The 25,723-nt window shown below is 33.8% G+C and overlaps 1 long non-coding RNA gene across 1 annotated transcript in view; it reads right to left on the reverse strand.

Annotated features, from left to right (window-relative positions):
- Positions 1-14,937: 14,937 nt before the first annotated feature.
- Positions 14,938-25,723, reverse strand: part of LOC116567977 — a 74,142-nt gene continuing 63,356 nt past the window's right edge. The window contains exon 3 of the long non-coding RNA XR_004276459.1: positions 14,938-15,228. This is a non-coding gene — a long non-coding RNA (uncharacterized LOC116567977). The remainder of the gene's footprint in view (positions 15,229-25,723) is intronic.

The following is a 25,723-nucleotide window of genomic DNA, read 5'->3' on the forward strand; positions in this document are numbered from 1 at the left end:
TGGGGTGACCTAGAAACCTGCTTATATTGTGTTAGCCCTAGAACAGGAGAAGGCTGTGCAACAGGTCCAGACTGCCATGTCAGCTGTTCCACTTTGCCATTTGGGCCATATGATTCAGGGGATCCAGTGGTATGGAAAGTACCCATGGTAGAGAGGGATGGTGCTCAGAGCTCTCGTCGGGTCCCAAACATGAATCTCAGTGTGGACCTTAAGACAGCCATCCTTTGCAGAAAAATTTACCTTTTGAGAAACAGGGCTTGGCTTGCCTTAGTAAAGACTGACTGCTTAACCAGGGCCAGCACATGCAGTCTGAGCTGCTCATCATGAACTAGGGGTTATTTGATGTGCCAAGCCATAATGTTGGGCGTGTATAGCACATTCCATCATCAAAATGGGATTAGGCCCGAGCAGGCTCTGAAGGCCTGTATAACAAATAAGTTATACAAAGTGGTCTAAATATCTGGTTTCCACCACTGATGTATGGTTTTCTCTCTCCTAGCCCACACCAGTGGCCTCCCTACAGACAGTTGACAAGGGAAGAGAAGAGTCAGGCCTGGTTTACTCATGGTCTGGATGATATGCATGTATCATCCAAAAGTAGGCAGCTATAGCACTACATCCCTCTATCTGACATCCCTAAAGGAAAGTAGTAAAGGGAAAGTCTTCTAGAGTGCAGTATTCTGAGCAGCATACCTGGTTCTTCACTTTGCTTGGAAAGAGAAATGGCTAGCCATGCTATTACACAGTGATTCATGGGCTGTGGCCAGTCATTTGACCAGATGGGCAGGGACTTGGAAGGAACATAATTGGAAAGCTAGTAACAAGGAACTCTGTGGAAGTGGTATGTGGATAGACCTCTCTGAATGGGCATGTGTCCCTTGTCAGTGCTTACCAAAGAGTGACATTGCAGAGGAGACTTTTAATAATCAAGTAAATAGGATAAACCATGCAGTGGTTATCAGTAAGTTCTTTCCCCAATCACCCCCGATCTCATGAATGGGTCTATGAACAAAGTGACCACTGTGTAAGTAATGGAGGTTATGCATAGACCCAGCAACATGGACTTCCATTCACAAGGTTTGATGTGGCTACAGCTACCCACTGAATGTCCAGACAGCCAGCAACATAGGTCAATACCACGACTCCTATTGGCATTATTCCCTAGGGTGCTCAGCCAGCAACCTGGTAACAGGTTAATTACACCCCTTCCATAACAGAAGGTGTAGCATTTTGTTCTTACTGGAATAGAAGTTTACTCTGGATAATTTGTTTTCCCTGAAGGCAATGTTTATGCCAAACTACCATCCATGGATATACAGAAGGGCTTATCCACAGTCATGGTTTTCCATATAGCATGCTTCCAATCAAGGAACTCAACTCACAGCAAAAGAAGTGTGGCATTGGGCCCATGCTCAAGAAATTCACCAGTCTTTCTTTTTCTCCACCATCTTGAAGCATGATGGAATGGCTTTTTGAAAACTAAGTTACAATACCAGCTAGGTGACAATACCTTGTAGCATTGGGCACCGTTTTCCAAAAGGCTGTACATGTTCTGAATTAGCATCCAATATATGGTATTATTTTTCCCATAACCAAAATTCACAGAGCCAGGAATCAAGGGGTGGAAATGGGAATGGCGATCCTCACTTTTACTCCTTCTGACCCACTAGCAAAATTTTTCTTTCTGTGACTTTATCCTTTACTGGCCTGAGGGTCTTATTTCCAGAGGAATTAATTTTCTATCAGGCAACTCAAAATGACCCCCTTGAACTGAAAGTTAAGGCTGCAGTCCAGCTACTTTGGGGTCCTCATATCTCTGAATCAACAGGCAAAGAAGGGCATTAAGTTACCCATTTTGGTGATTGAATCTAACTACCAAGTGGGGAAATTCGAAAGCTATGCTACAACAGAGTCAGGAAGAATACGTCTGGAAGACAGGAGATCCCTTAGGGCATCTTTTAGTATTACCATGCCCTTTGATTAATGTCGATTGAAAACCACAGTCTAACCCAGGAGAGATATTAATGGCCCAGACTCTAGGAATGAAGGTTTGGATGACCCCACAGGTAAGGAACCACAGTCAGCTGAAGTGCTAGCTGAAGACATAGAAAATACAGAATGAGTAGTAGAAGAAAGTAGTTATAAATAGCAGCTACAACCATGTGATCAGTTACAAAAAAGAGGACTGAAATTGTCATAAGTATTTCCTCTTTATTTTGCTATCAGTATGTATGTATGTATATATACATCTTTGATATATATGACATATGGTGAGATATATATGCATATATATATGTGTTATATTTGCATTTTTTTTCTCTTATTCCCTTACTGTGTAACATTAGATATATTCACTAGATATCATTGTACTTAAGTTCTATCACATTAGGTGGAATTATGATCTTGTTATTGTCTTTATTTGAAAAATTAAATATGGTTTAAGGAGCTATATATGGGAAAAAAAAGGAGCTATATATGGATACCAAGATGGCAAGGGGTGGAGTTGTAATGGTCAATTTTATGTATAAATTTGTCTGTGCCACAGGGTGCTCAGATTTCACCTTATTTCTATATATCAGTAACATTTTTTAATTGTTCCCTTTATATCTTCTTTATCCTATTGTATTTGGTGTTTTTTTATTTGCAGAGGTATGTTTTGGGCTGACTTGAAGATCTCCCTATGATCTACACCACTTGGTAGTTATTCTCTTTTGCAGTACCAACCATTTGAGAATGGTGTGATTCTCAAACCAACGCTTGTGATTTCCTTCTAACACATATATGGCAAAGTTGATGAGATACCGCTCCCATGATTACATTACATTATATTGTAAAGATGGGAGGTAATTATGTTAGATAAGATATACTCTTATCAATAGAGTTGCTTAAAATTCTGAATAAGCAAGTTACCATGAATCCTACAGCCAGAAGGAAATGAATTCTGCCAACAACAGTTTGAGTGAGCTTGGCAGCAGACCCTTCCCAGCCAAGCCTCTAGATAAGAAACCAGCCTTGGCTGATACCCTCCTCAAATTACTATACCTCATCATAATGAATACTAGTTCTTCAATACCTACATTTAAACCAGATTTCAAGGTTTTCTCTCAGATTATCATAGTATTTTTAGACTTAAAAAATTATACTGTATTTTGATACTGTAGCCTTAATAAATTTGATATATTAGTCTCTGATTTTCAGGATTCAAATGAACTATTATAATTTATTTAACTTTCTCTTTGCCACCTGTCTTAACAATAAATGGGAAAGGACATCCCAGAAAGATTTTCATATGTGAATGTGTCAGAAAGTTCACTTGGGTTAGAGGTTATGTGTCTTAAAGTTACATTGCACAGGTTTTTTTCCATGATATATTTCTTTATTTCAAAATTACCTGCCTTGATGGCTAGAAAAATACCTTTCAAAAAAAAAAAAAAGGCACTGTATGTTGAATACCCAATGATTATGACTAACATAACCATGCATTGTTTATACCGTATCTTCTTTTTTTTTTTTTTTTAAAGATTTTATTTATTCATTTGACAGACAAAGATCACAAGTAGGCAGAGGCGCAGGTAGAGAGAGCGAGAGGAGGAAGCAGGATCCCTGCTGAGCAGGGAGCCCGATGCGGGGCTCAATCCCAGGACTCTGGGATCATGACCTGAGAGGAAGGCAGAGGCTTAACCCACTGAGCCACTCAGGTGCCCTATACTGTATCTTCTTAATCTTTTATTTCTTTTCTTTTCTTTTTCTTTTTTTTATTTCAGTGTTTCATTCATGACCAGGTTACAGTTTAGGGCAATATTAAGAGATAAATGTAATTAACTATAGATATTAAACTGAATATATACAGTCCCCTTTGTCTTAGTAAATGCTTTGCGCTAATGTTATCAAATTCAATTCAATTAATTCAGCATGTAAGACCCTCCATTGTACATGGTACTGGCTATAGAAAGGAGAATTGAAAGACATGGCATTTGCTCTCCTGGAGCCTAAAGTGTTTGAGTCCACTACCACAACTGCTTGCACAGACATCTAATCTACTAGGATAAAAAATGGAAATGAATGGAAAACTAATATACCCTAATCCTAAAAACTATATTCTGTTAATATGAAATAGGGAAATGCAGCAAATTAGAAGCTATTTGAGAGAACATATAATAATTTCCCATTCCTACTCTCTAAATATTTCTAAAATGAATGGAGAATGAAGAAGGTAGAAAATTGTTAGAGAATATGAATTATATTACTGCAATGATATTTTCAAACACATCAGTTATGAACACATTTTTAAAAGAACATAATATTTAATATCAATTATCACTTCTCAATAATAAAAATAAGAATATATTTGGAACCTAATGCTGTAGATATATAACTCTGATTACTCATAATGCATTTTATCATTTAGAAGCTTATAAAGAAAATAAATTTTTTTTTTTTAAGATTTTTTTTGTCAGAGAGAGAGTGCACACAAGCAGGGGGAGCAGCAGGCAGAGCAGACAGAGGGAGAAGCAGGCTCCCCGTCAAGTAGGGAGCCCCAGGCGGGACTCGATCCCAGGACTCTGGGACCACGACCTAAGCTGAAGGCAAATGCCCAACCGACTGAGCCACCCAGGGATCCCAGAAAGAAAATGTATTTTTTAGCTGAAAGTTTGGTAACTAGCAGTAATAGTCATTACTGGAAGAGTAATGGCAGTAAAAGAATCACTTGAAAAATAAGGATAGTTTGGAGAATTAAGTAAAGAAGATGAAATGTTAGTAACTCAGAGAGAAAAGGACTTTAATGTTACTGTAGAGATCAAGCCATTTAACTATATTAGATGTCTCTGAATCATTTAGATTTTGAAACTAAGTTCTCACAATAATAGTTTTATATAAAATATAAATGTTAGAAATCAAGTTATGCCAAAAAAAACCCCTAATGTCTCCCTATATAATAAGTTTATGCCAATTTTGGGAAATACACAATATTTTTCAATATTATTAAAGAATATAAACACTGGTGAGAAAATATTTCAGTTATTCTCTCTATAAGCAGTAATGTCATCTGAAGTTAAATTTCCTATAGGGTTTACATCCAAGAAGATATGTGAAAAACCTAAATAGAAAACTATTACTATTACTAGTTGAACATATAAAGAATAATTTATTTGCTGAAAATAAATCATTAGTTTTTTTTTTTTTATTCCTTAAGTAGGTAACATTGTTCTATGACATTTAAAAAGTGAATGAGATTAAGAGGCTCTTTGTGTTTCTATAAGAGGAATGTAAGGTTTTCTTGAAGTATGTTATCCACATTTCATCTCATTTTCATTACTTAAATCTACCCTAAAATTAAAAGTCCAATATTATTGATGAACCCCATCATTTAATCAATTGTGGGAAACTATTTAGAACCAACTCTACATTTCAGTAGTTACACATTTTACTATCATTTCTCGAATTCCTCCATACTTCTATGCACAAAACCTTCTTTTAGGGGGATTATTTTTGTCCATCTCTAACTACAGTGCTGAGCAGCTCTATGATCTGAAGTGAGGCCAGCCAGAGTTCTTGTCCACTACTTCCAAGTTTAAACTAAAAGGAAAGGAGTTCATCCTTTCTGGCAGTGGAGCTGGAAAAACATAACCCTAGAAGTCACTGGCGTTCATGATTCTAGCTTAGTTGACAAAGTCAGCATAATAGAATAAAGCCAAAACACAGAACAGAATAGAAAGGAAGAAATAAAAATAAAAAGGAGTCCTACTGGAATTGTGCTGGTTAACGTAATTTATATCTCTACCTTTTCCACAGTTGATTGTGAGAGCTAATAATCACTTGTTTTATTGTACATTTATTTATTTGTTTGGCTTTGTGTTTACCTTTGGTATAATGGACTCATGACCAAGGTTCAGATTTACTTTGGATCTACAAGGACCCATGAAATCATCTTAGCGGTCATTTTACAGTAACTCCAAGTATAATTACAATGGGCGTACTTAATATTTGGCATAACTCCCACATCAATTACTAGGTTTGTGGGGTAAGGTCTCTTATAACACAGAAGGCAAAATAAAGACTAAAAATACCACTTTGCCAAGATGGTAAATAGAAAACAATAATGCATCTTGGGCCAAATAATATAAATTAATAAAGATCTAGAGGATGCAGAAGCAATGGTTCCCATCATATCTCTGTTTCCTTCACCAGTCTGGCTCTTGCAGAAAACAGATGGCTCCTGGAGGATGACTATAAGCTATGACCAACTCAAACAAGTAACATGCCCAATTGCAGTACCACATACGTAGTCTTTGCTAAAACAGATTAATGGCCTTGGATGCAAGAATGCCATATTTATTTGGTGAATGCTTTCTTTTTTATTATTTATTGTTAATAGAAAGAGGATTAGAAACAGTTTCACATTTATGTGGAATAGGTAACAAAACACATTTACAATTTTGCCCCAGAGCTATATCGCCTCTTCTGTCCTCCATCATTTAATAGATCTGAACCATTTGGATATTCAAACACATCACATTAATCCACTACATTATATTAATTAATATGAATAATCAAGAAATATCTATCACTCTAATGGCCCTAGCAAGACAAATGTCCTCAGAAAGTAGGAAATAAACCATATGTAGATACAGAGGCCTGACGTATCATATTTAGTGGAAGCAGACAGCATTTCTCTTCTCAAGCTCCAAAATTATATAGATGTAATAAATACACATTATTAAATTTGAGTGTAATACATTCATATTTGAAAAATTAAGTTTCAAGAAAGGATGTTTTAAAATAGGAAGTAAAATAAATAATTTGCAATCATAATATTTGCATATTTGTTGTTCTAAACAAAAACATTGTGATTTAATTTCTTTGATTTTCAAATGAGTCTGTATTAATACATATTTTAATGATTTATGACTCAGACTCTTTTAACACTTGGATTTGATTGCTGTGGCATTAATCAATGTACAAAATCAACTTCAAATTCCATATAATTAGAATTGCTTCAAGGAAGAATATTGTCAGAATTAAAGATTCTCCAGTGTGAAAATAACTAAACTGTTAAAATTTTTGGCAGAGTTTATTAGCACTGTGAGTGATTCTAACTTTGCTGGTCTTATAGGATTTAATGACAGCTTTTGCACTTAATAGAAATAATAAACCAGTATGTGCAGAATATATATTTTTAAAAACCCAATTATTATCACCTTTGATTACCTAGGTTAATCACAGAAAACAGTAAGTTAATAATTTAAAACAAAAACACTTTTCATTAGTCATTAACACTTTTCACTAAACATTAATATGTTGCTTTTCAGAATACATTTTTTCTGTAGATTTAACTTCCCAATTATGTCTTTTGACCTTTAAGGTAAAATTAAAACTAATTTACAATTTAATTCAAATGACTTCACCATTATCCCCTTTTCAACTCTTTCATTTAAAATATTTTCTTTCTTTACTGTTACACATCTTTAAACACAAAGCACATTCTAATTTTGTCATATTTAACATGAAAAGTATTTTTTAATCTTAATATTAAAAATGTTCTAATAACATTTTCTTCCATTATCCCTTTGGTGAGAAAGACCATGAAAACCTTTAAAGTTCACACTTAAAATAAAAAGAAAGCAAGTAAATGATACTATTAAAAAATTGGGACTATACTATGATTTTTTAATTACATGAGATATTAAGCATTTAAGTGTTTCCTTTAAAAAGTGAATACTGCTGGGATTCTTTATGCTTACATTTTTTTCAGAATATGCTTTTAACAATATCTAACAGAACTGGAAACATCAAAAGTTTTCAAAGATCATGTTTATCACCTGATACATATTATAAAAAAATAAATGTACATTCCAATTGATATATAGAGTTCTTAAAATTAATATTAATTGACTAAGTCAAAAATGTTTCCATTATTTAATTGAGCCATCTGTAATCTGTGACATTTACACTATGAAGCATTTTAGAAAGAGAACAAAGAGATCTAATCACAAGAAATCATTCTGAGCACATGAAATGACCTCCTTAATAAAATTATAATTACCTTAATTTCCTTTCAATAAAATATAACTTTTAGTAATAATAATGTCAATATCAGTGTTAATAGTCTTCAACTTTTTTTTTTTTAACTTTAGGTGAGTAAAATAAAGAATCTCATGCTTCTTTGCAGTGTTTAATTTATGGGTACATGAAACTTAAAAATATTTTTTTCTCTGCTTAAAACAAATTGTGATGTCCTTTTGCAAGAGAATTATTTCTCTACTTCCATAAATCTTTTAGAATCTTTGTTTTGTATGATATAAATTTTGATTTTGAGTTCTACACTAATATACATGGGATACAAATAATTTGTTAACATTACTTTATTCACATTTATAGATGACTATTTCTTAAAAGAAATAATATAAACTCATATTTCTCTCAACTAATTATTACCTGTAATACTTAAGAAGGCAGAGGAAAGAACAACTCTATAAACTTGCAACAAGATTTTTAGCAAGTTAGCTAGTGGCTGTCTTGCAAATATTTGTTGAAAATTCAAAATTAAACAGTTGCCGAATGTTGTTACTAGTTATATCATGGTTATATTATATGGTTATGTATACAATATGTACATTGTGTGTATACACACACATACACACACATACATATTGAAATCAATACCACTAACAATTTCAATTATAGAATCTAAAAAAGTTTCTAGGAAAACTTAAAGGAAATCCAAAATAGACACCCTTTTTGATTGTTCTTATCTTTTTTTCTACAAGTCTTGATAACACACCTCCCATTATGGAAAAAACATCATTTGAAGAATTATACTATCACAGTTTGGACCTTTACAACTAACAAAAATGCTCTTGGGGCACCTCAGTGGCTCAGTCAGTTGAGCATCGACTCCAGATTTTGGCTCAGATCATGATAACAGGGTCCTGGGACAGAGACCCAAGTCAGGCTCTGAGCTCAACGTGGAGTCTGTTTGTCCCTTTCCCTCTGCTTCTTCCCTGCTCACTCTCTCTCTTTTTCTTCCAAATAAATAAATAAATTACATATACATATATATTTTTAATAAAATATATTTTTAAATGCTCTTAATTGATTTAGAAATTAAACAAAGTCAAGAATTTCGAAACAGCAAAATGCAAAAAAAATCAGATTCTCGTATTTATTTTCTCTTAAATAGATAAGTAGATTAATTATCTAAAATAAAATAATTTAGAAAGAAAATGTGAAGCCTTCTTTGATGCAGTAATTATCTTTTTTTTTGGATTGTGTCAGCTTAAAATATTTAAATACTTTAATTCAGCTATATGCTTGGTTTAGTTTGGATTAAATTAAGTACACAGATTTTTAAATATATATTGCTAAAAAGAACAGTTTAGAATAAATAATAGCAGGGTTTGTAGGAGAGGAGAAAATTATGATTAATGATCTCATAAATATTCAGCCTGTTTGGAACAATTAGTAGAATGTAATATGAAATACAAGGTAAGTGTTTTAGAAACTAAACAAGTAAAGGTTATTACAATAATAAGCTAGCCATTACTCAAACTAGACGAATGAGAAATAAGCAGCTTCCTGTATTTTGTTTCTGCGACTATATTTCTTCATACACAATTTGAGAGTAGCCTGAAGTCAAATAAATAGGTCAGTCACTGAGTTACTTAGTTTCTGGTCCCTCAGACATGGTCTTCTTACAACATCATCCTGCCAAATGTAGGCTTTTTATTGACAAGTCTATTGATTTCCTGATTAATGTACAACTCTTTTATTGGCATTTACTACAGGAGACATAATTTTAATGTTTGTATGATCAATAGTTCCATCAACATTAAAAATTCCTACTGTTAGTTTGAATGGCTTTAACTATAGGGAATTGTATTTTTCTTGATTAATACGGGAAAAACTGGTTAATATTAGCAAATCAAGGAAAATGGATGTTTTATGTGGTGTTTTATTATATTTTACTCTCAAACAAAGGAGAAAAATAAAAACAGCACAAAAAAAATTCTTTAGTAATTTCTCATAAATACTCCAGTAGATGCTAGCTGTTGGAGATATAAGAAAGCAAATACTTACACTTTTACGACCTTCATTTTCTAGTCTTTTTAAAGCCAAATCTCTAATTACATGTTACAAAAAGTATAAAGTTCTGAATTTTCAAAAGGACTAATCAATTTAATTGCAGTAATGGAATTCTATGATGGTAATACTACTTTAAAAAAAAAAAAAAGATTTTATTTATTTATTTATTTAGAGAGAGTGAGAGCAGGGGGAGGAGCAGAGGGAGAGGGACAAGCAGACTCAGAGCTGAACCCGGAGTCTGATGTGGGGCTGATCCTATGACCCTGAGATCACAACCTGATCCAAAATCAAGAGTCGGGCATTTAACTGACTATACCACCTAGGTAAGCTGGTAAAAAGCTTTTAATCAATTTAATTAAAGTAATGTAATTTAATGATGGTAATACTACCTTTTAGATTTAAAACATCCATATATTAAATGAGACACCTCAGATGGATTCCCTAAAATATAATAATGTTGTACTTAAATAATTGTGATAGATTTTACAATTATCTGAATTTTGCTAAATATATATTTTTATTTATCATATTAAAAGTGAAATGAATTAAGACCAAATGGGATTTACTATAGGTATGCAAGGTTGGTTCAACATTCAAGAATACATCAGTGTAATCCAGTATATCAAGAGGTTAAAGGATAAAAATTATATAATCTCATCAGTTGATACAGAAAAAGCATTTGATAATATCCAACATCCATTTATTATAGAAACTCAGAAAACTGGGAATAAAGGAAGAATTCCTCAATTTGGTAAAGAACATCAACAAGTAACTTTCAGCTAACATTATATTTTATGATGAAAGACAAAATGTTTTTCATCTAAGATGAAATAACAAAGCATGGGTGTTTACAAAGCATGGATATCTACTATTATTCACCACTACTTTAAAGAACACAACCAAAAACATGATCTATAAAAGGAAAAAAAAATAGTTGGCTGTTTGTTAAAATGGAAAAACTTTTGTTCTGCAAAAATACTTTTAAGAGAATGAAGTTGAGCTGTATACTGAGAGAAAATATTTGCAAAATATGTATCTGGTTAAGAGCATGTATCCGAAGTGTATAGAGAACCCTGAGAACCCAATGACGAGAAAACAAAACAATCCAACTGTGTAATATGGAAAAGGCCCAAACAGATGTTTTTCCAAGAAAGATATACAGATAGCAAATAGCACAAGGTAAGATACTCAACATTATCTGTCATTAGGGAAATGTAAATTACAACACTGTGAGGTAGCACTAAATATCTATTTAAAGGCTTCATTCCAAAAAAATGGAAAAGAGCAATTGATGGTGAGAATGTTCAGCAATAGGAACTCTCATTCATTGCTGATGGGAATGCAAAATGGTACAGCCAGTTTGGAAGAGAGTTCACCATCTTACAAAATGGAACATAATCTTACGTTGTGTTCTAGAAATTTACTATTAGGTATTTACTAACTCATTTGAAAACACCAAAACCTGTAAGTGAATATTTATAGCAACTTTATTCATTATTGCCAAAACAGGAAGCAACCAAGATATCCTTCAATAGGTTACTGGATAAATGAATTGTGGTAAGTGAATACAAATGGAATATTATTCAGAAACAACAAACCAATAAGCCATGCAAAGGCATAAATGAATTTTAAATGAATATTGATGGGTGAAAGAAGCCAGTGTGAAAAGACAACATACTTTGTAATTACATTTATATAACATTTTGGAAAAGAAAAAACTATAGAAATAATAGCAGGTCAGTTGTTGATAGGAGTTTAAGGTGCAGAGTTAATAGGTAAAACACAAGGGATTTTTAATGGTCTTAAGTGAAACTATTCTAGATGAAACTGCAGTGGTGAACACATGACATAGTCCTTTTGTCAAAACACATAGAAATTTTTAGCACTAAGAGTCAGCCTCAATGTAGTCAAATAAATAATCATTGAGGAACTAAGAAATTCCAAGATGAAATTTAGATTTTGACATAATAATGTAACTTTTGCATATGTATGAAATAACCTCACTGAAAAAAATGGAGGAAAATATACTGGAAATGAGTGGATTCCGTACGAATAAAGGCAAAAGAAACCATACATGAATACTTTAATTTGATAAAGTTGTTATCCACAGAGTAAGGACTGACAATTCTAAAACCACTATATATTTTATATATTTTTATATTTATGTACTATATATTGTTATTTTATTATATAGTTATATATATACTTGTTTCTTTTTACTTTTTAAATGTGTCTACAAAAAAATCCTGAATTATATATGTGGCTCACATTGTATAACAATCGAACAGTGCTGTTCTCAGTTGTCATATGTCCAAAACAAATTCTGAATTTTTGAGGGTTCCACTGAGACAGCAGGTATAGCTTTATATGATTTAATATGTTCAAACTTATTTCTGAAAGTCCCATTTTAATAATTTCTACCTCAGATTTATTGAACTGTTAAGTAACAGGATGTCAGATGATGGGGAACAGGTTTCTCACAGTTGGAGTGGAAGGTTACAGATAATCAAGGTGGGTAAAGCTAGAGTGATCCACGTGGTTATAAGACAGATTGGAGACATTAGTATGAACTAATGCTTACTTTAAGATAGATGGCTACATAAAGAATTATTTATAGATATGTTTATAGCCACAGCTTACTATACTCATATATATTTCCTTTCTCTGTCAGCTCACAGTGCCAATGTGCAAAGATACTTCAAAAGCAGTAAGTACACTTGGACCCAAATTCTGGTCTCTAATGTTATTTTTTAATAAAAGAAGCCTGAGCTCCTTACCTGGTTGATTCTAGAACTGAGACAGAAAATACACACTATTAAAAAAAAAAAAAAAGAAAAAGAAAAAGAATAAAAGGAAATACACACTATTAGCCTGGAGCATCTTATAATGCCAGAAAGTAAGGAAGTTCTTAAATACACAAACACACACACACACACACACACACACACACACACACACACATAATGATGGGGGACACCTAGGAGCCAACTGGACAAGTTCCCATTAGCCAAAGCTGAACAAAAATATAAGGTAGTACTGGATTATAATACAAAACCTAAAATAAATTTCTGAAAGTCTATACTGATAATAAATTAATAAAAAAAAAAACATCAACAGAGGAGAAATGACAAATCTCCCATGCAAAGAATTCCAATAATTGGTATAGAAACCCCACACTTGTATAGACTGTAACTTCCTACTCCCTGGGGCATGCATAGTGACTTCTTTTCAAAGAATGCATTATGGAAAGGAAGAAAAAATTATAGTTTTACAGTGGAGAAAACTGAAAAATACTGCTTCAGCCAGATGATCAAACTTAATATGAACAGTGCTAAATCGTGATAAATCATGCAAATCATGTACCCTTAATATGAGATGATGAGACTCTCACTTTACTTCTGTGGTTTTCCTGCCCCCAAACCATAACTTCATTCTAATTATGAAGGGAAAAAAAACAAAACAAAACAAAACAAAACAAAAAACCAAGACAAATTCCAATAGAGAGATATTCCACAAAATACCTTGTCAGTGGTCCTCAGCTCTCAAGGTAATCTTCATAAAAGAAGAGCCTAAGGAAACAGGACTAAATGTAATTAATATGATATCCTGGATTGGATCCCAGAACCAAAAAAGGACATAAGCGATGATGATAGATAGATAGATAGATAGACAGACAGACAGATAGAGGAAATCTAAATATAGTATGACTTTAGGTATGGTCATTATTTGTGACAAAGGTACTATATTGACATAACATGCTGGTTATAGATGAAATATTGTGAGATATGTGGGAGCTCTCAAACTATATCTTTAATTTTTCTGTAAACTTAAAAGTGCTTTGAAAATAAAGTTTACTAGGAAATGAATCAGGGGGGCTTGGGTGGCTTAGTCAGTTAAGTGTCCGACTCTTGCTTTCACCTCAGGTCATCATTGCAGGGTCATGAGACAGAGCCCTGTGTTGGGCTCCACACTGGGTGTGAGGCCTGTTTAAGATTTCTTTCTCCCTCTCCTTCCCCCTCCTGCCGACCCTTGCATGCTCTCTTTCTCTCTCTCATATTAAAAGAAAAGAAATGAATCAGAAAAAAAGACTTCTTAATTAACCATATAACATAATTTCTAAACTTGTGAATCTGATATCAATTAATAAATAATAAATTAATATAATTTATGTTTTAATTAAAATTCACATGGAGAATTAGAATTAAAATGCTGAAATTTAGCTATGATCTATGTTCTCAATTTATAGTGAATAAATCATTCTGATCAAACTGTAAAATTCGAGATCACATTTGCAATAAGTGAAAATGTTTCCCCTTAATTTTTCACCTATTTGGCAATAGGTGAGATCTCATAAATCTTTTGAAACTTGGAAAATCCCCCTTCAAATATTTTATAAGAGGCATTTAGAACTAGTGAGCAAGTGTAAGTTTTATTAATGCCTTTGTGGGTGTCAGTATCATACTAAGAAAACTGTTAGGATTACTGTTGGTATAGGAATTGGATAGTATTTCTTTTCTGGTATTTCACAAACAAAATATTTAACCATAACATTTTTTCAATAGGAATAGACTGTAAGGGTGCCTGGGTGCCTCAACTGGTTAAGCATCTGCCTTTGACTCAGTCATGATCCCAATGGCCCTGGGTTTGAGTCCCTCAACAGACTCCCTGCTCAGCAGGGAGTCTGCTTATCCCTCTGCCCCTCCTCTCTGATTGTGCCCCACCCCCCACTCTTTTTCTCTCCAAAAATTAAAAAAACAAACAAACAAACAAACACACAAACAAACCAAAAAACAAACCACACAGTCTTAAAAAAATACATTGTAAAAAATGTCACAAAAATGTCTTATTTAAATTCCTTAAAGTTTTCAAATAACTGGCATTCACATAATCTCATTTTGGTATGATTTTAAACTGAAGTTCACACAATAAGTTCTATAACGTCCATTTTGCAAATGAAGAAAACACCTCCTGGAAATTAAGCGATTGGATTGAACCAGTACTTTTACTTAAACCCAAGTCTTCTAATTCAAAGTCTTGTCACCTTCCCTCTGTTCTTTGTTTCCTTTGATATCTTACAGCAGGCTGCGTAATCACTGTCAACAGGACAGTAGAAATGGATTCTTATGCCATTTGGCAATGTATGACCTTAAGGAAAACAAATGAAACAGGATAGGTTTAACTTGGAATATTACCCTTTTTAATGGCATTTTGGAAAATCAGTACATTGACATTTTGATCATTGCATGTACAATTACGATGATTCCCTGTTTATTATCATTCTATTTTTCTCTATTGGAGCAAGATTAAGCTTTAACTAGGAATTTAAATTCCGAATTCACCCTACATTACATTATATATTAGCTTGTTATTATATTTTCATATTTAGAAGTGTAGAATTTACTGAAAAAAATGGTGCTAATAAATTACCCTTTTTCTTAACAGCTTCATTGATAACATATTTCTCCAGATACCTACTTATTTACTCCCTTATAACCAATAATCACCGAGATGTGGCAAGTTCCTACGTTTATTTGCTAATTTTGAAGTACAGTTGTGGAACTTCCTTATTGGACCTGTGAGTTTGGTGGGAGTGGTGAAGGGCTATTTCTCTGCCACTAATGAGAAGAAATGATGCCTACTACAAATCTAATTGAAAATGTGAGGATCGCATTTCCCTATATTTCTAAAATTCTTCAAAATAACTGTGCGAGGGCGCCTGGGTAGCTCAGTGGGTTAAGCTGCTGCCTTCGGCTCAGGTCATGATCTCGGGGTCCTGGGATCGAGTCCCGCATCGGGCTCTCTGCTCAGCAGGGAGCCTGCTTCCTCCTCTCTCTCTCTGCCTGCCTTTCTGCCTACTTGTGATCTCTCTCTGTCAAATAAATAAATAAAATCTAAAAAGAAAAATAACTGTGCGATGCCACTGTGTCTTTCATGAAAGAACACAGCACAGTAACTTTTTATGTGAGGCAAATTTTTTCCACTTGTTAAGGTAACTTTGATCTTTAGAATTATCTCACCATTATCGTGTTTAGACCTTGCGATTCTTTTCTGGGTCTGGCTTAGATCGTAGGAGAAAATGAAGAGTGGAATTTGGCTATGAGATAGAAATGACTGCCAGTATGTTCCTTCACTCAAATGCTAGTTGTTCTGTTAAATTTAGCTCAAATACAATCAACCCTCACTAAGCAAGATCCTCTCTTGGTCTGACTCTCCTTAATTGTCAGTTCTATAACTTCCACAGATTCACACGATCAAACATACCTACCTGGAAACCTTTGCAACCACGTAAATCTGTTTTTTCAACTATTGTCAGAAAATTAAGAATATCCTTTACTTAACGTAAAATTGCTCTGATCTAACCAGGTACATCAACAATGATTTACTCACCATTAAATGTAATAGTGAAGAAAACTGCTAGAACTTTTATAAAAATTAAAATAATAAAACTCTTTTGAAAAATGAATTGTGGTAGAAAGATGTCTGGGATTCCTGCCAAGGTGCTTGCCCCTATTACATGCCTCCTGGCTAATTCCATCATGTAGAGTATGAGAAGGAGTTTGAGAATATGACAGGATAATCGCTTCTGCTGTTATATGAGGTTATACAACATTCTATTGTAATGATGGCTAAAATGAAAAATATAAGACATAATAAGTGTTGGTGAGGATGTGGAGAAAGAGGAACCCTCATGCAGTGTTCATGGAAAGGTAAACTGTTGCAGCCACTGTGGAAAACAGTATAGTTATTCTTCAAAAAATTAAAAATAGAAACTCCCTATGATCTGGTAATTTCACTATTGGATATTTACCCAAAGAAAATGAAAACACTAATTTGAAAAGATATATGCATGCCCATGTTTACTGCAGTAAAATTTACAATAGCCAAGATATGGAAGCAACCAAAGAGTCCACTGATACACAAATGGATAAGGAAGATGTGATATATATATATGTGGAATATATATATATATATATGTGGAATATATATATATATATGTGGAATATATATATATATATTCATATGTATAACATACTCATAAAAAAAGATGATATTGTTCCATTTGCAGCAACACGAATGGATCTAGAGGGTATTATGCTAAGTGAAGTAAGTCAGACTGAGAAAGAAAAATACCATATGATTTCACTCACGTGTGTAACAAAAAAAAAAAAAAGAAGAAGAAGAAATAAACAAAAAGTAGAATCAGTCCTATAAATACTGGTAGTTGAGAATAAACTGATCATTGACAGGGGTAGGAGGTGGACAAAATGGGTGAAGGGGAGTGGGAAATACAGGCTTCCAGTTAGGGAATGAATAAGTTACAGGAATAAAAGGCAGAGCATAAGCAATATAGTTAATGGTATTATAATAGTGTATGGTGACAGGGAGCTACACTTGTGGTAGGCATATCATAATGTATAAACTTGCTGAATCAGTATGTTGTAAGCCTGAAACTAACATAACATTGTGTCAGCTACTCTCAAATTAAAAAAAAACAACAACCATAAAAACATGTTTCAAAAGGAATTCAATTATAGTGGACTAGAGAGAGATTCTTGCTGACTTCAACTAATTTAGCTGCCATGTTAGGAGTGGGCCACATAGTTAGGACTTGAGGGTAAATCAAATTGCTGAAAGTGTCCCCCAGTTTAGAGTCCTCAAGAAAGTAGGACTTCAGTCTGCCATGAGGAACTGAACTCTGCCCCCAACCAGTGAGCTTGGAAGAGGATTCCAAACCTCAGATGAGACAGTGACCCTTATAAACTTTGATGTCAGCCTTGTGAGATGCTAAGTGGAGGACCCAATTAATCTATACCCAAACTCCTATTCTAAATGCGAGCTAATACATTTTTACTGTTTTAAGTGGCTAAATTTGTGGTAATTTTTTCATAACAGGAGATTAATGCAAATATATTATTTGGGAAATATAAGAATTCAATTAATTAAAATCCAATAATCATTATATAATTAACATATAGTTATAATATATATTTACTGATTATTTTAGTATCCTCTTTCTCACAGTAGTCTCAGTTTTGACAATAATTTATATGGTTAATCTATTCATGTACCATATTTAATTTGCTAGGAAATTCTGTTAGCTCCACCTTTCTCAAATTCCAATAACTTCTCCCACTTCCACTGCTACCACCAGAGCTAAGCCATCCTTAGCTTAGGACTTAATTGGAGGACTGAAAAAGTCTTATAATGTTTCTTTATTTCTAATCTCATCCACCTGCATTTACATATACACTTGTATATTGATCCTCAACACAGATGATAAACTTAACATAGATCATGTCACTCCTAAGCCTGGAATTCTACAGTACTTCCTTATTTCACTCAGAGTAAAAGCCAACATCTTTGCAATGATTATTAAGACCTATAAGGTCCAGCATTGTCTTTCTATCACTAGTTCCAATCGTTGAACACACTAGGTCTATTTGGACCTTAGAACCTTTCTTTCCTTTGGTTGTTCTTTCTGCCTTAAATGCTCTTTCCAGAGATATTGGATGGCTAACTAACTCTTCTTTGTAACTTGACTCAAATCTGACCTTTAGTGATGTCCACCTGGTCCAAACATTTTAGTGCAACAGATCACTACTCTCCTTACTTTATTATATTCCCTCACCTGCTTTTTTAAAATAGCACTTATTGTCTCCTAGCATGCATTATTTGCCTACTCATTGCTTTTCCTCACTCCCAGTATAGATTACATGATTAGAAGAAATGTTAATAGGTTCGTATCTGAAATTGTGTTTGGCATTCAGTACATACTCAATAAATATGTGTTGAATAAATAAATCCATGCAGGAAAAGTTTTCTTTCTAATTCTTGGCTATAGAAACCCTCCGATATTTGCCTCAACTTGAATCAACACTTTCTTCCTTTTCTTAATGCTTCTGTGGATTATATCACATTTCTTTATAAATTTTAGGTTGATTTAAACACACACATAAAAGCCATTCTTTGCTTCTTTTAGATTTATATTTCCTTGATCATTTATTAAATGATCTATGAGGGACCTTGTCTTTCCCAATTTTGGGAACGTTTGGCACGTGTTTGGCACATACCCTTGCACAGATAGATGCTCAATTATTGAGACTGTTAGACATGCATAAGAGACATAGGACGCCTGGGTGGCTCAGTTGGTTGAGCAGCTGCCTTCGGCTCAGGTCATGATCCCAGCGTCCTGGAATCGAGTCCCACATCGGGCTCCTTGCTCCGCAGGGAGCCTGCTTCTCCCTCTGACTCTGCCTTCCACTCTGTCTGCCTGTGCTCACTCTCGCTCACTGTCTCTCTGACAAATAAATAAATAAAATCTTTAAAAAAAAAAAAAAAAGAGACATAGGTGAGCCTAGCAGTTATTTCTTAGGAAATTTTTAAAAATTTGCTTAAATTGCTCACTTAGAAAACACTGATGTGGGCGCCTGGGTGGCTCAGTGGGTTAAGCCGCTGGCTTCGGCTCAGGTCATGATCTCCGGGTCCTGGGATCGAGTCCCGCATCGGGCTCTCTGCTCGGCATGAGCCTGCTTCCTCCTCTCTCTCTCTGCCTGCCTCTCTGCCTACTCGTGATCTCTCTCTCTCTGTCAAATAAATAAATAAAATCTTTAAAAAAAAAAAAAAGAAAACACTGATGAGATGTTGGGGACAATCCACCTAGATAGTATTAGACAAAAACTGATTTGGATTTTTTTAAAAAATTGTATTATTTTGGCAATTAATCAAGTGGATAAGTCACATATGTGTAATTACAAATAAATTGTACTGATATTCCTTTAATTAATATGGGTAAAGAATAAAATGACCTTTTAATGAAAAATGCTTTATATTTCCATATATATTTAGAGTAAAAAATCCTCCAACTTTGCGTTATCAGAATACAGAAATGCGTCTTTTTTTTAGTCTAAGGGGGCTGGTGGGGTCTTGAAAAAAAGTAGCTTGAGTTACTACAAAGGTGGATGAGAAGACCTAGTATGTAAGAGTTTAACTATTTATTTTACCCATTTTGACATTCAACAGGCTTCCTTGTTTCTTGGTCAGTCCCTCTGCAAATTAAAATTGTGTAATGGAAGTGACACAACATAACTCCTATAATTCCCCTAATAATACTGAGAATCCTTTCTCAATAAATTAACACTGTCATTTTTATTATTTAAAAGTACTGATGTAATACCATCATTTAGAGCTTGACTTATTTTACTAATTTTTTTTTTAAGATTTTATTTATTTATTTGACAGAGAGAGACACAGAGCAAGAAAGGGAACACAAGCAGGGGGAGTGGGAGAGGGGGAAGCAGGCTTCGCCCAGAGCAGGGAGCCTGATGTGGGGCTCAATCTCAGGACCCTGGATCATGACCTGAGTTGAAAGTAGACACTTGATGATTGAGCCATCCAGGCACCCCTTTACTAAGTTATTTTAATGTAGATAATACTTTATGAATCACCTATAAGATATTAAATTTAATAACTAAGTCAGCTGACAAAAACGACATTAAGATGTCTTATCTGTCAGCGACGTATTATTGACTTTATTTCAGTGGGTCTATAATAGATTTAAAATTAAAGGTAACTGAGCAATGTGGGGCTTATGCTCCTACAGGGAATAATGGACAATCCACAGCACATCAGTCTTAGAAGTCATTAAATAATTCTTCATTAAGGGGAATAGTGATGAGAAGGCAGAGAAGAAAAAAAAAAATCTTTGCAAATTTTAACTAGTAGCTTCTACATATTAAAAAAAGAAGAAAGGCAAAGGAACTAAAAATCTAAGAAAAGGAGGAATGACCTTAACCGGGAGTTTAAATTCAACCTAAAAAATCAAATACAATATGATATAATCTGTGGAAGAGTGGGAGATGAAGGAAGTGCAGGTGGTTCAAGCTGGGGCAGGTGGCATGAGGTTGCTCCAGGCAAAGAATATTATTTCAGCTTCAGGCATTTTGAACTGACAGTTGGGTAAGGAGAGAAAAAAATAAGGTCATTTAGGTATATTTTTAAAGTTTTGAGAAGGAACTGGTAAAAGTTTCTGATGACTTGGGTATCTTGAAACCCTACCTGACTAATACTTGTCAGAAAAAGGTGATCAGTACTGTAAAATGCAGGTCGTATCTTAATCTGTAATCACATGCAGAGTTTGAATGATGAGTCAATGGTGAATATACTGAATAAGTACTTTTTACAATATAAATAAATTCAAGAACTCTAGATCTAGCAAGAAAAATGTTACATAATTATCATTATTGTACCTGGTTTTAAGATTTTCTGGTAGGTCTCTTAGAGGGAATTTGCAGATAAACTATCATGTAGTCATTTCTTCAACATATTTATTTAAATGTGTAGCATAAATTTTATTTAGCCTTCTCTCCCAACCTTTTACAGAATTTTTACAATAATTTCTACATAGACATTAGTAACAAAGAAATTTAGTAACAAGTATTTAGATATTAGTAAGTGAGATTTAAGGTGCAGTTTTTTCCAGGAACGGTCTTTTTAGACACAATGCCAATCTGTAAAATGCTAAATTTTCTATTAATAACATAAATATAAGAAACTGAACAAAACCCCAACATTTCCCTCACTGTATAGTAATGTCACATTTCTCACAATTTAAACAGATCATCACATAACATTTTTATTTGGGCATTGATGCATTTGTTTATGCCCACCACACCCACTAGAATATAAACCATATTTTTCATATGAGATACTTAGGGCTTAGAACAGTACCATGTATACAGAAGGCACTTAAGAATAAATACATCCAGGACATGTTGCCAAAAGCCTTCCTGATTAATATAAAAGAAACTTAAAAGGAATCATGAGGTCATATTATTCTTCCTTTCTATATTTAACCATATGAACAAGGACAGAGACCAGAAGCAAGGTCTGAACACAGTTAAATCATAAAGAAGACCTACACTATACTTGGCTTTGGAAGATAAATCATCAAGTTAGGCAAAATCAGAACCCTAGCTAAATTATTTTGGAAAGTTGCTACTTAAAGACTTTGATGATGGGATGCCTACGGGGTAGGTTAAAATGCATAGTCCCAAAGATCCATTGGCTTCATGTAGGAAGTAATGAGAGGAGTCATTTACAAATAAAGAATAAAAAGGTAAGGACAGGAAGTTTTTATTCTTTGGTGTAAACCAGGATTTTAAGATGTGTGCAAAATTAATTGCTGGTAGAGAAAAATCTTGCTTCTTGATATTAGTTATTATGTATTAGTAGAATGTACTTAACTTAGGTTTGCTATGTTATATATCCTTTTCCTGTATATGACTATAGTCATTGGTTGAATGATTTAAACAGTTTGAGTATTACAGTGAAAACTCTGAACTTTATTTTATTTTTTTAAAGAGAAATATGAAAAAAATGTAACTTGTCTTAATGCTTTCATTAATTCAGAAAAAAACTAATTTACTGGCTCTTGAAAATACTCCTATCAACTATCCAAACTGTGGTAATAATATCCAAACCACCATCAGCTAGAACTACAAATATTAACCCTATGTTAACAAGAGTTGAAATTTACTGAGTGCTTACTATGTACTATGTGTCAGGAGCTCTTGTAATTAACTTTTATATGTACAGGCTCTTAACCCTTGGAAGAGCCCTGTGAGAAAATAATATCCTTGCTTTTCAACTGGGGAATCGAGGACAGAAAAATACCTCGTGAATTTGCCTCAGGGCATGCAAAACCAGAGGGAAACTAGGAAGTTTTACTTAGAACTTTGGTCTTAATCATCATGTTTTACTGGCTCCCATTAAGATACCATGAGCACAAAGCACATTAGTTACAATTCTTCCACTGGATTTCAGAATACATCGAAGATGTAATGGGAGTGCCCACCTTCAGCTCAGGTCATGATCCCAGGGTCCTGGGATAGAGTCCCACGTTGGGCTCCCTGCTCAGCGGGAAGCCTATTTCTCCCTCTCCCACTCCCCTTGCTGTGTTCCCTCTCTTGCTGTCTCTCTGTGTCAAATAAATAAATAAAAATCCTAAAATAAATATACCATATCTATATCTATATCTATATCTATATCTATATCTATATCTATCTATGTATACATACACATAACATAATTACTTTTAAAAAAATATTTCAAAACTGAGATATACCTTAATCAAGTCACAAGCAGATAAATAAATATACATAACAGAGTAGTTCAGAGATACAGCTCAGCTGAGAAGTTTCATCACCCATACATGGGGAACATACCAAGAGTGAAGAGAAGGAATTATAGGGAATATCAGGGACAATCAGAGCTGAGCTTTTTTCCCAAAACTGACAAGAAACAAATAGTTTCTTCATTTGTCTTCTTCAGATGGACAGCACACCAAATACCAAGCAAGACAGACTTTTTTCTTTTTCCTTTACACACAGTTATATCACAGAAAAATAACAAAGAATAAAGAGAAAGGTGTGCCTGGGTGGTTCATTGGGTTAAGCAGTCAACTCTTATTTTGGCTCAGGTCATGATCTTGGGGTGCTAGGATCAAGCCCCATGCTGGGCTCCACATTCAGCAGGAAGTCTGCTTGAGGACTCTCTCTCCCTCTACCCCTCCCCCCACTCACTCACACTCTCTGTCTGTCTCTCTCTCTCTCTGTGTAAAATAAATAAACAAATCTTTAAAAAAAGAATAAAGAGAAAAATCTTGGAAGCTGGGAAGAAAACATCAAACAAATTATAGTAACAGATTATTAATCAGTAAGAAATAAGATTCAGCTAATAAAATAAAGCTAAATGCAGACATTTTCAAACATTTAACATAAAGGATTTACCACCTAAATACTCTAAAATAGTTGGTCCTAAGGGAAGACAAATCTAGAGAGAGAGAAAAGAAAATGAAACATTTCCACTTTATGTGTACTCTTTTGCACTTTTAATGGAAAATATAAAGCAAATAAAACAAAATTGTTAGGAGTCATTGGTTCCAAGAGTTTTAAAAATTGTTATTTATTCTTTTAGTTATGTTATTGTTTTCTTTACTTCTAATTTTTTTTTACTAAAAAAAGGGAAGAATAAATGCATTATCTGTGATTCCTTTTCATTCTTATGCTTCATTTTCTACAAATATAAGGCATGGTAGTGAGTAAGCGTACTCAACATTCTGACTCTGCTATAGGTAGCAGTATAATAATGATAATAATAATAATAATAAAAAGGAGAAGGAGGAGGAGGAGGAAGAAGAAGGAGGGGCACCTGGGTGGCACAGCATCTGACTCCTGGTTTTGGCTCAGGTGGTGATTTTAGGGTCATGAGATCGAACCCCTCATTGGGTTCTGAGCTCAGCGATGATTCTGCTTGAGATTTTCTCTCCCTCTCCCTCTGTCCCTCCTACTCGTGCTTTCTCTAAAATAAATAAATACATCTTTTAAAAAGAAGAAGGAGGAGGAGGAGAAAGAAAAAACAAATAATGAATGACTAGGCCTCTAACAAATAGTTTGGATTGAACCAAAAAAACATGTGTGAAAAAATTAATAATCACTGCTTCATTCAATTTCAGGAAAACAAAATACAATGAAATTATGATACTGAACTCTTTTGTCTGTGAAACATGTTAATATATTGAAAATCTGAAAAATGTACATTCAAAGACTGTGCAAGCAAAGATAATTTTAGAGGAGTCAGTTTGAGATCTTTGTAGTTGCTCTAACAAAAACCTTTCTCTCATGATGCAAAAGAAACATATTCTTCATTCATCCCAAATCTCATTATGCTCTATTGCTCTGAAATATGAAAATTTCTGGGGTACCAAAAAATAGAACATTTTCTTCAATAACTAATCAATGCATTGTAAATACACAGAACTATTTGTCTTTCCTGCCTTTTAAGTTCTGTTAAGGGTAGATATATGGAAATAGGGTATTTTGACTTGTGAATGGGATATTTTGAACTTAGACATAAGTGGTGGAATGCTGCTATAGGAGTAATGCTAATTTTTGCATAATGAATTAATCTCTTCCATTCCATGATTATTGTCAAAGAATGCATCTCTCATGAGAGAGTCCCATGACAGAAAAGCATCATTATGAGAAATATTTTATGCTAAAAATGGCTATTACCCCCATGTTTTTGAAAGTAACCCCTTTTCTTTTTTTCCCCACCGGCAGTGTTAAAACTTATTCCTAGGTTAGCTAGGTCATTAGCTAGAAAGAAAAGTACCATTCACCAGCCAAGACAGAAAAGATGAGGAAAGTTAATTCTTTGAAATATAAGTGCATTGTTTCCTAGGACAATTAAAGTTTTCAACATATATTGGTTAAAACCCAAGTATAAAACTTTTAAGGAATTGCAATTTAGGTATATACTACTGAATAAAATATTTAAAACCATTTTGTCAACTGTATTTTGAAATATTCTAATGAAAGGCAATCTTTATCATTTTCCTTTATTAACAAAAACAAAAATTATGTACAACCTTCTGCATCTATTATTTTTCAGCATAGAAATATTTCTCTTTTATTGAATAAATAGGAATATTTTGATAATGATATCTAATGTAACTAATGAAATTTGTTCTGATTGTAGACTGGATTCCTCTTTATTTAAACCAAGATGCACAAACACACCCAGGCAATTTTAACCTGGTGTTGCTTACTATCAAGAACGCATTTTTATGGATCCCTTATCA

Source organism: Mustela erminea, chromosome 10, assembly GCF_009829155.1.
Source record: "Mustela erminea isolate mMusErm1 chromosome 10, mMusErm1.Pri, whole genome shotgun sequence".
Taxonomy (NCBI): domain Eukaryota; kingdom Metazoa; phylum Chordata; class Mammalia; order Carnivora; family Mustelidae; genus Mustela; species Mustela erminea.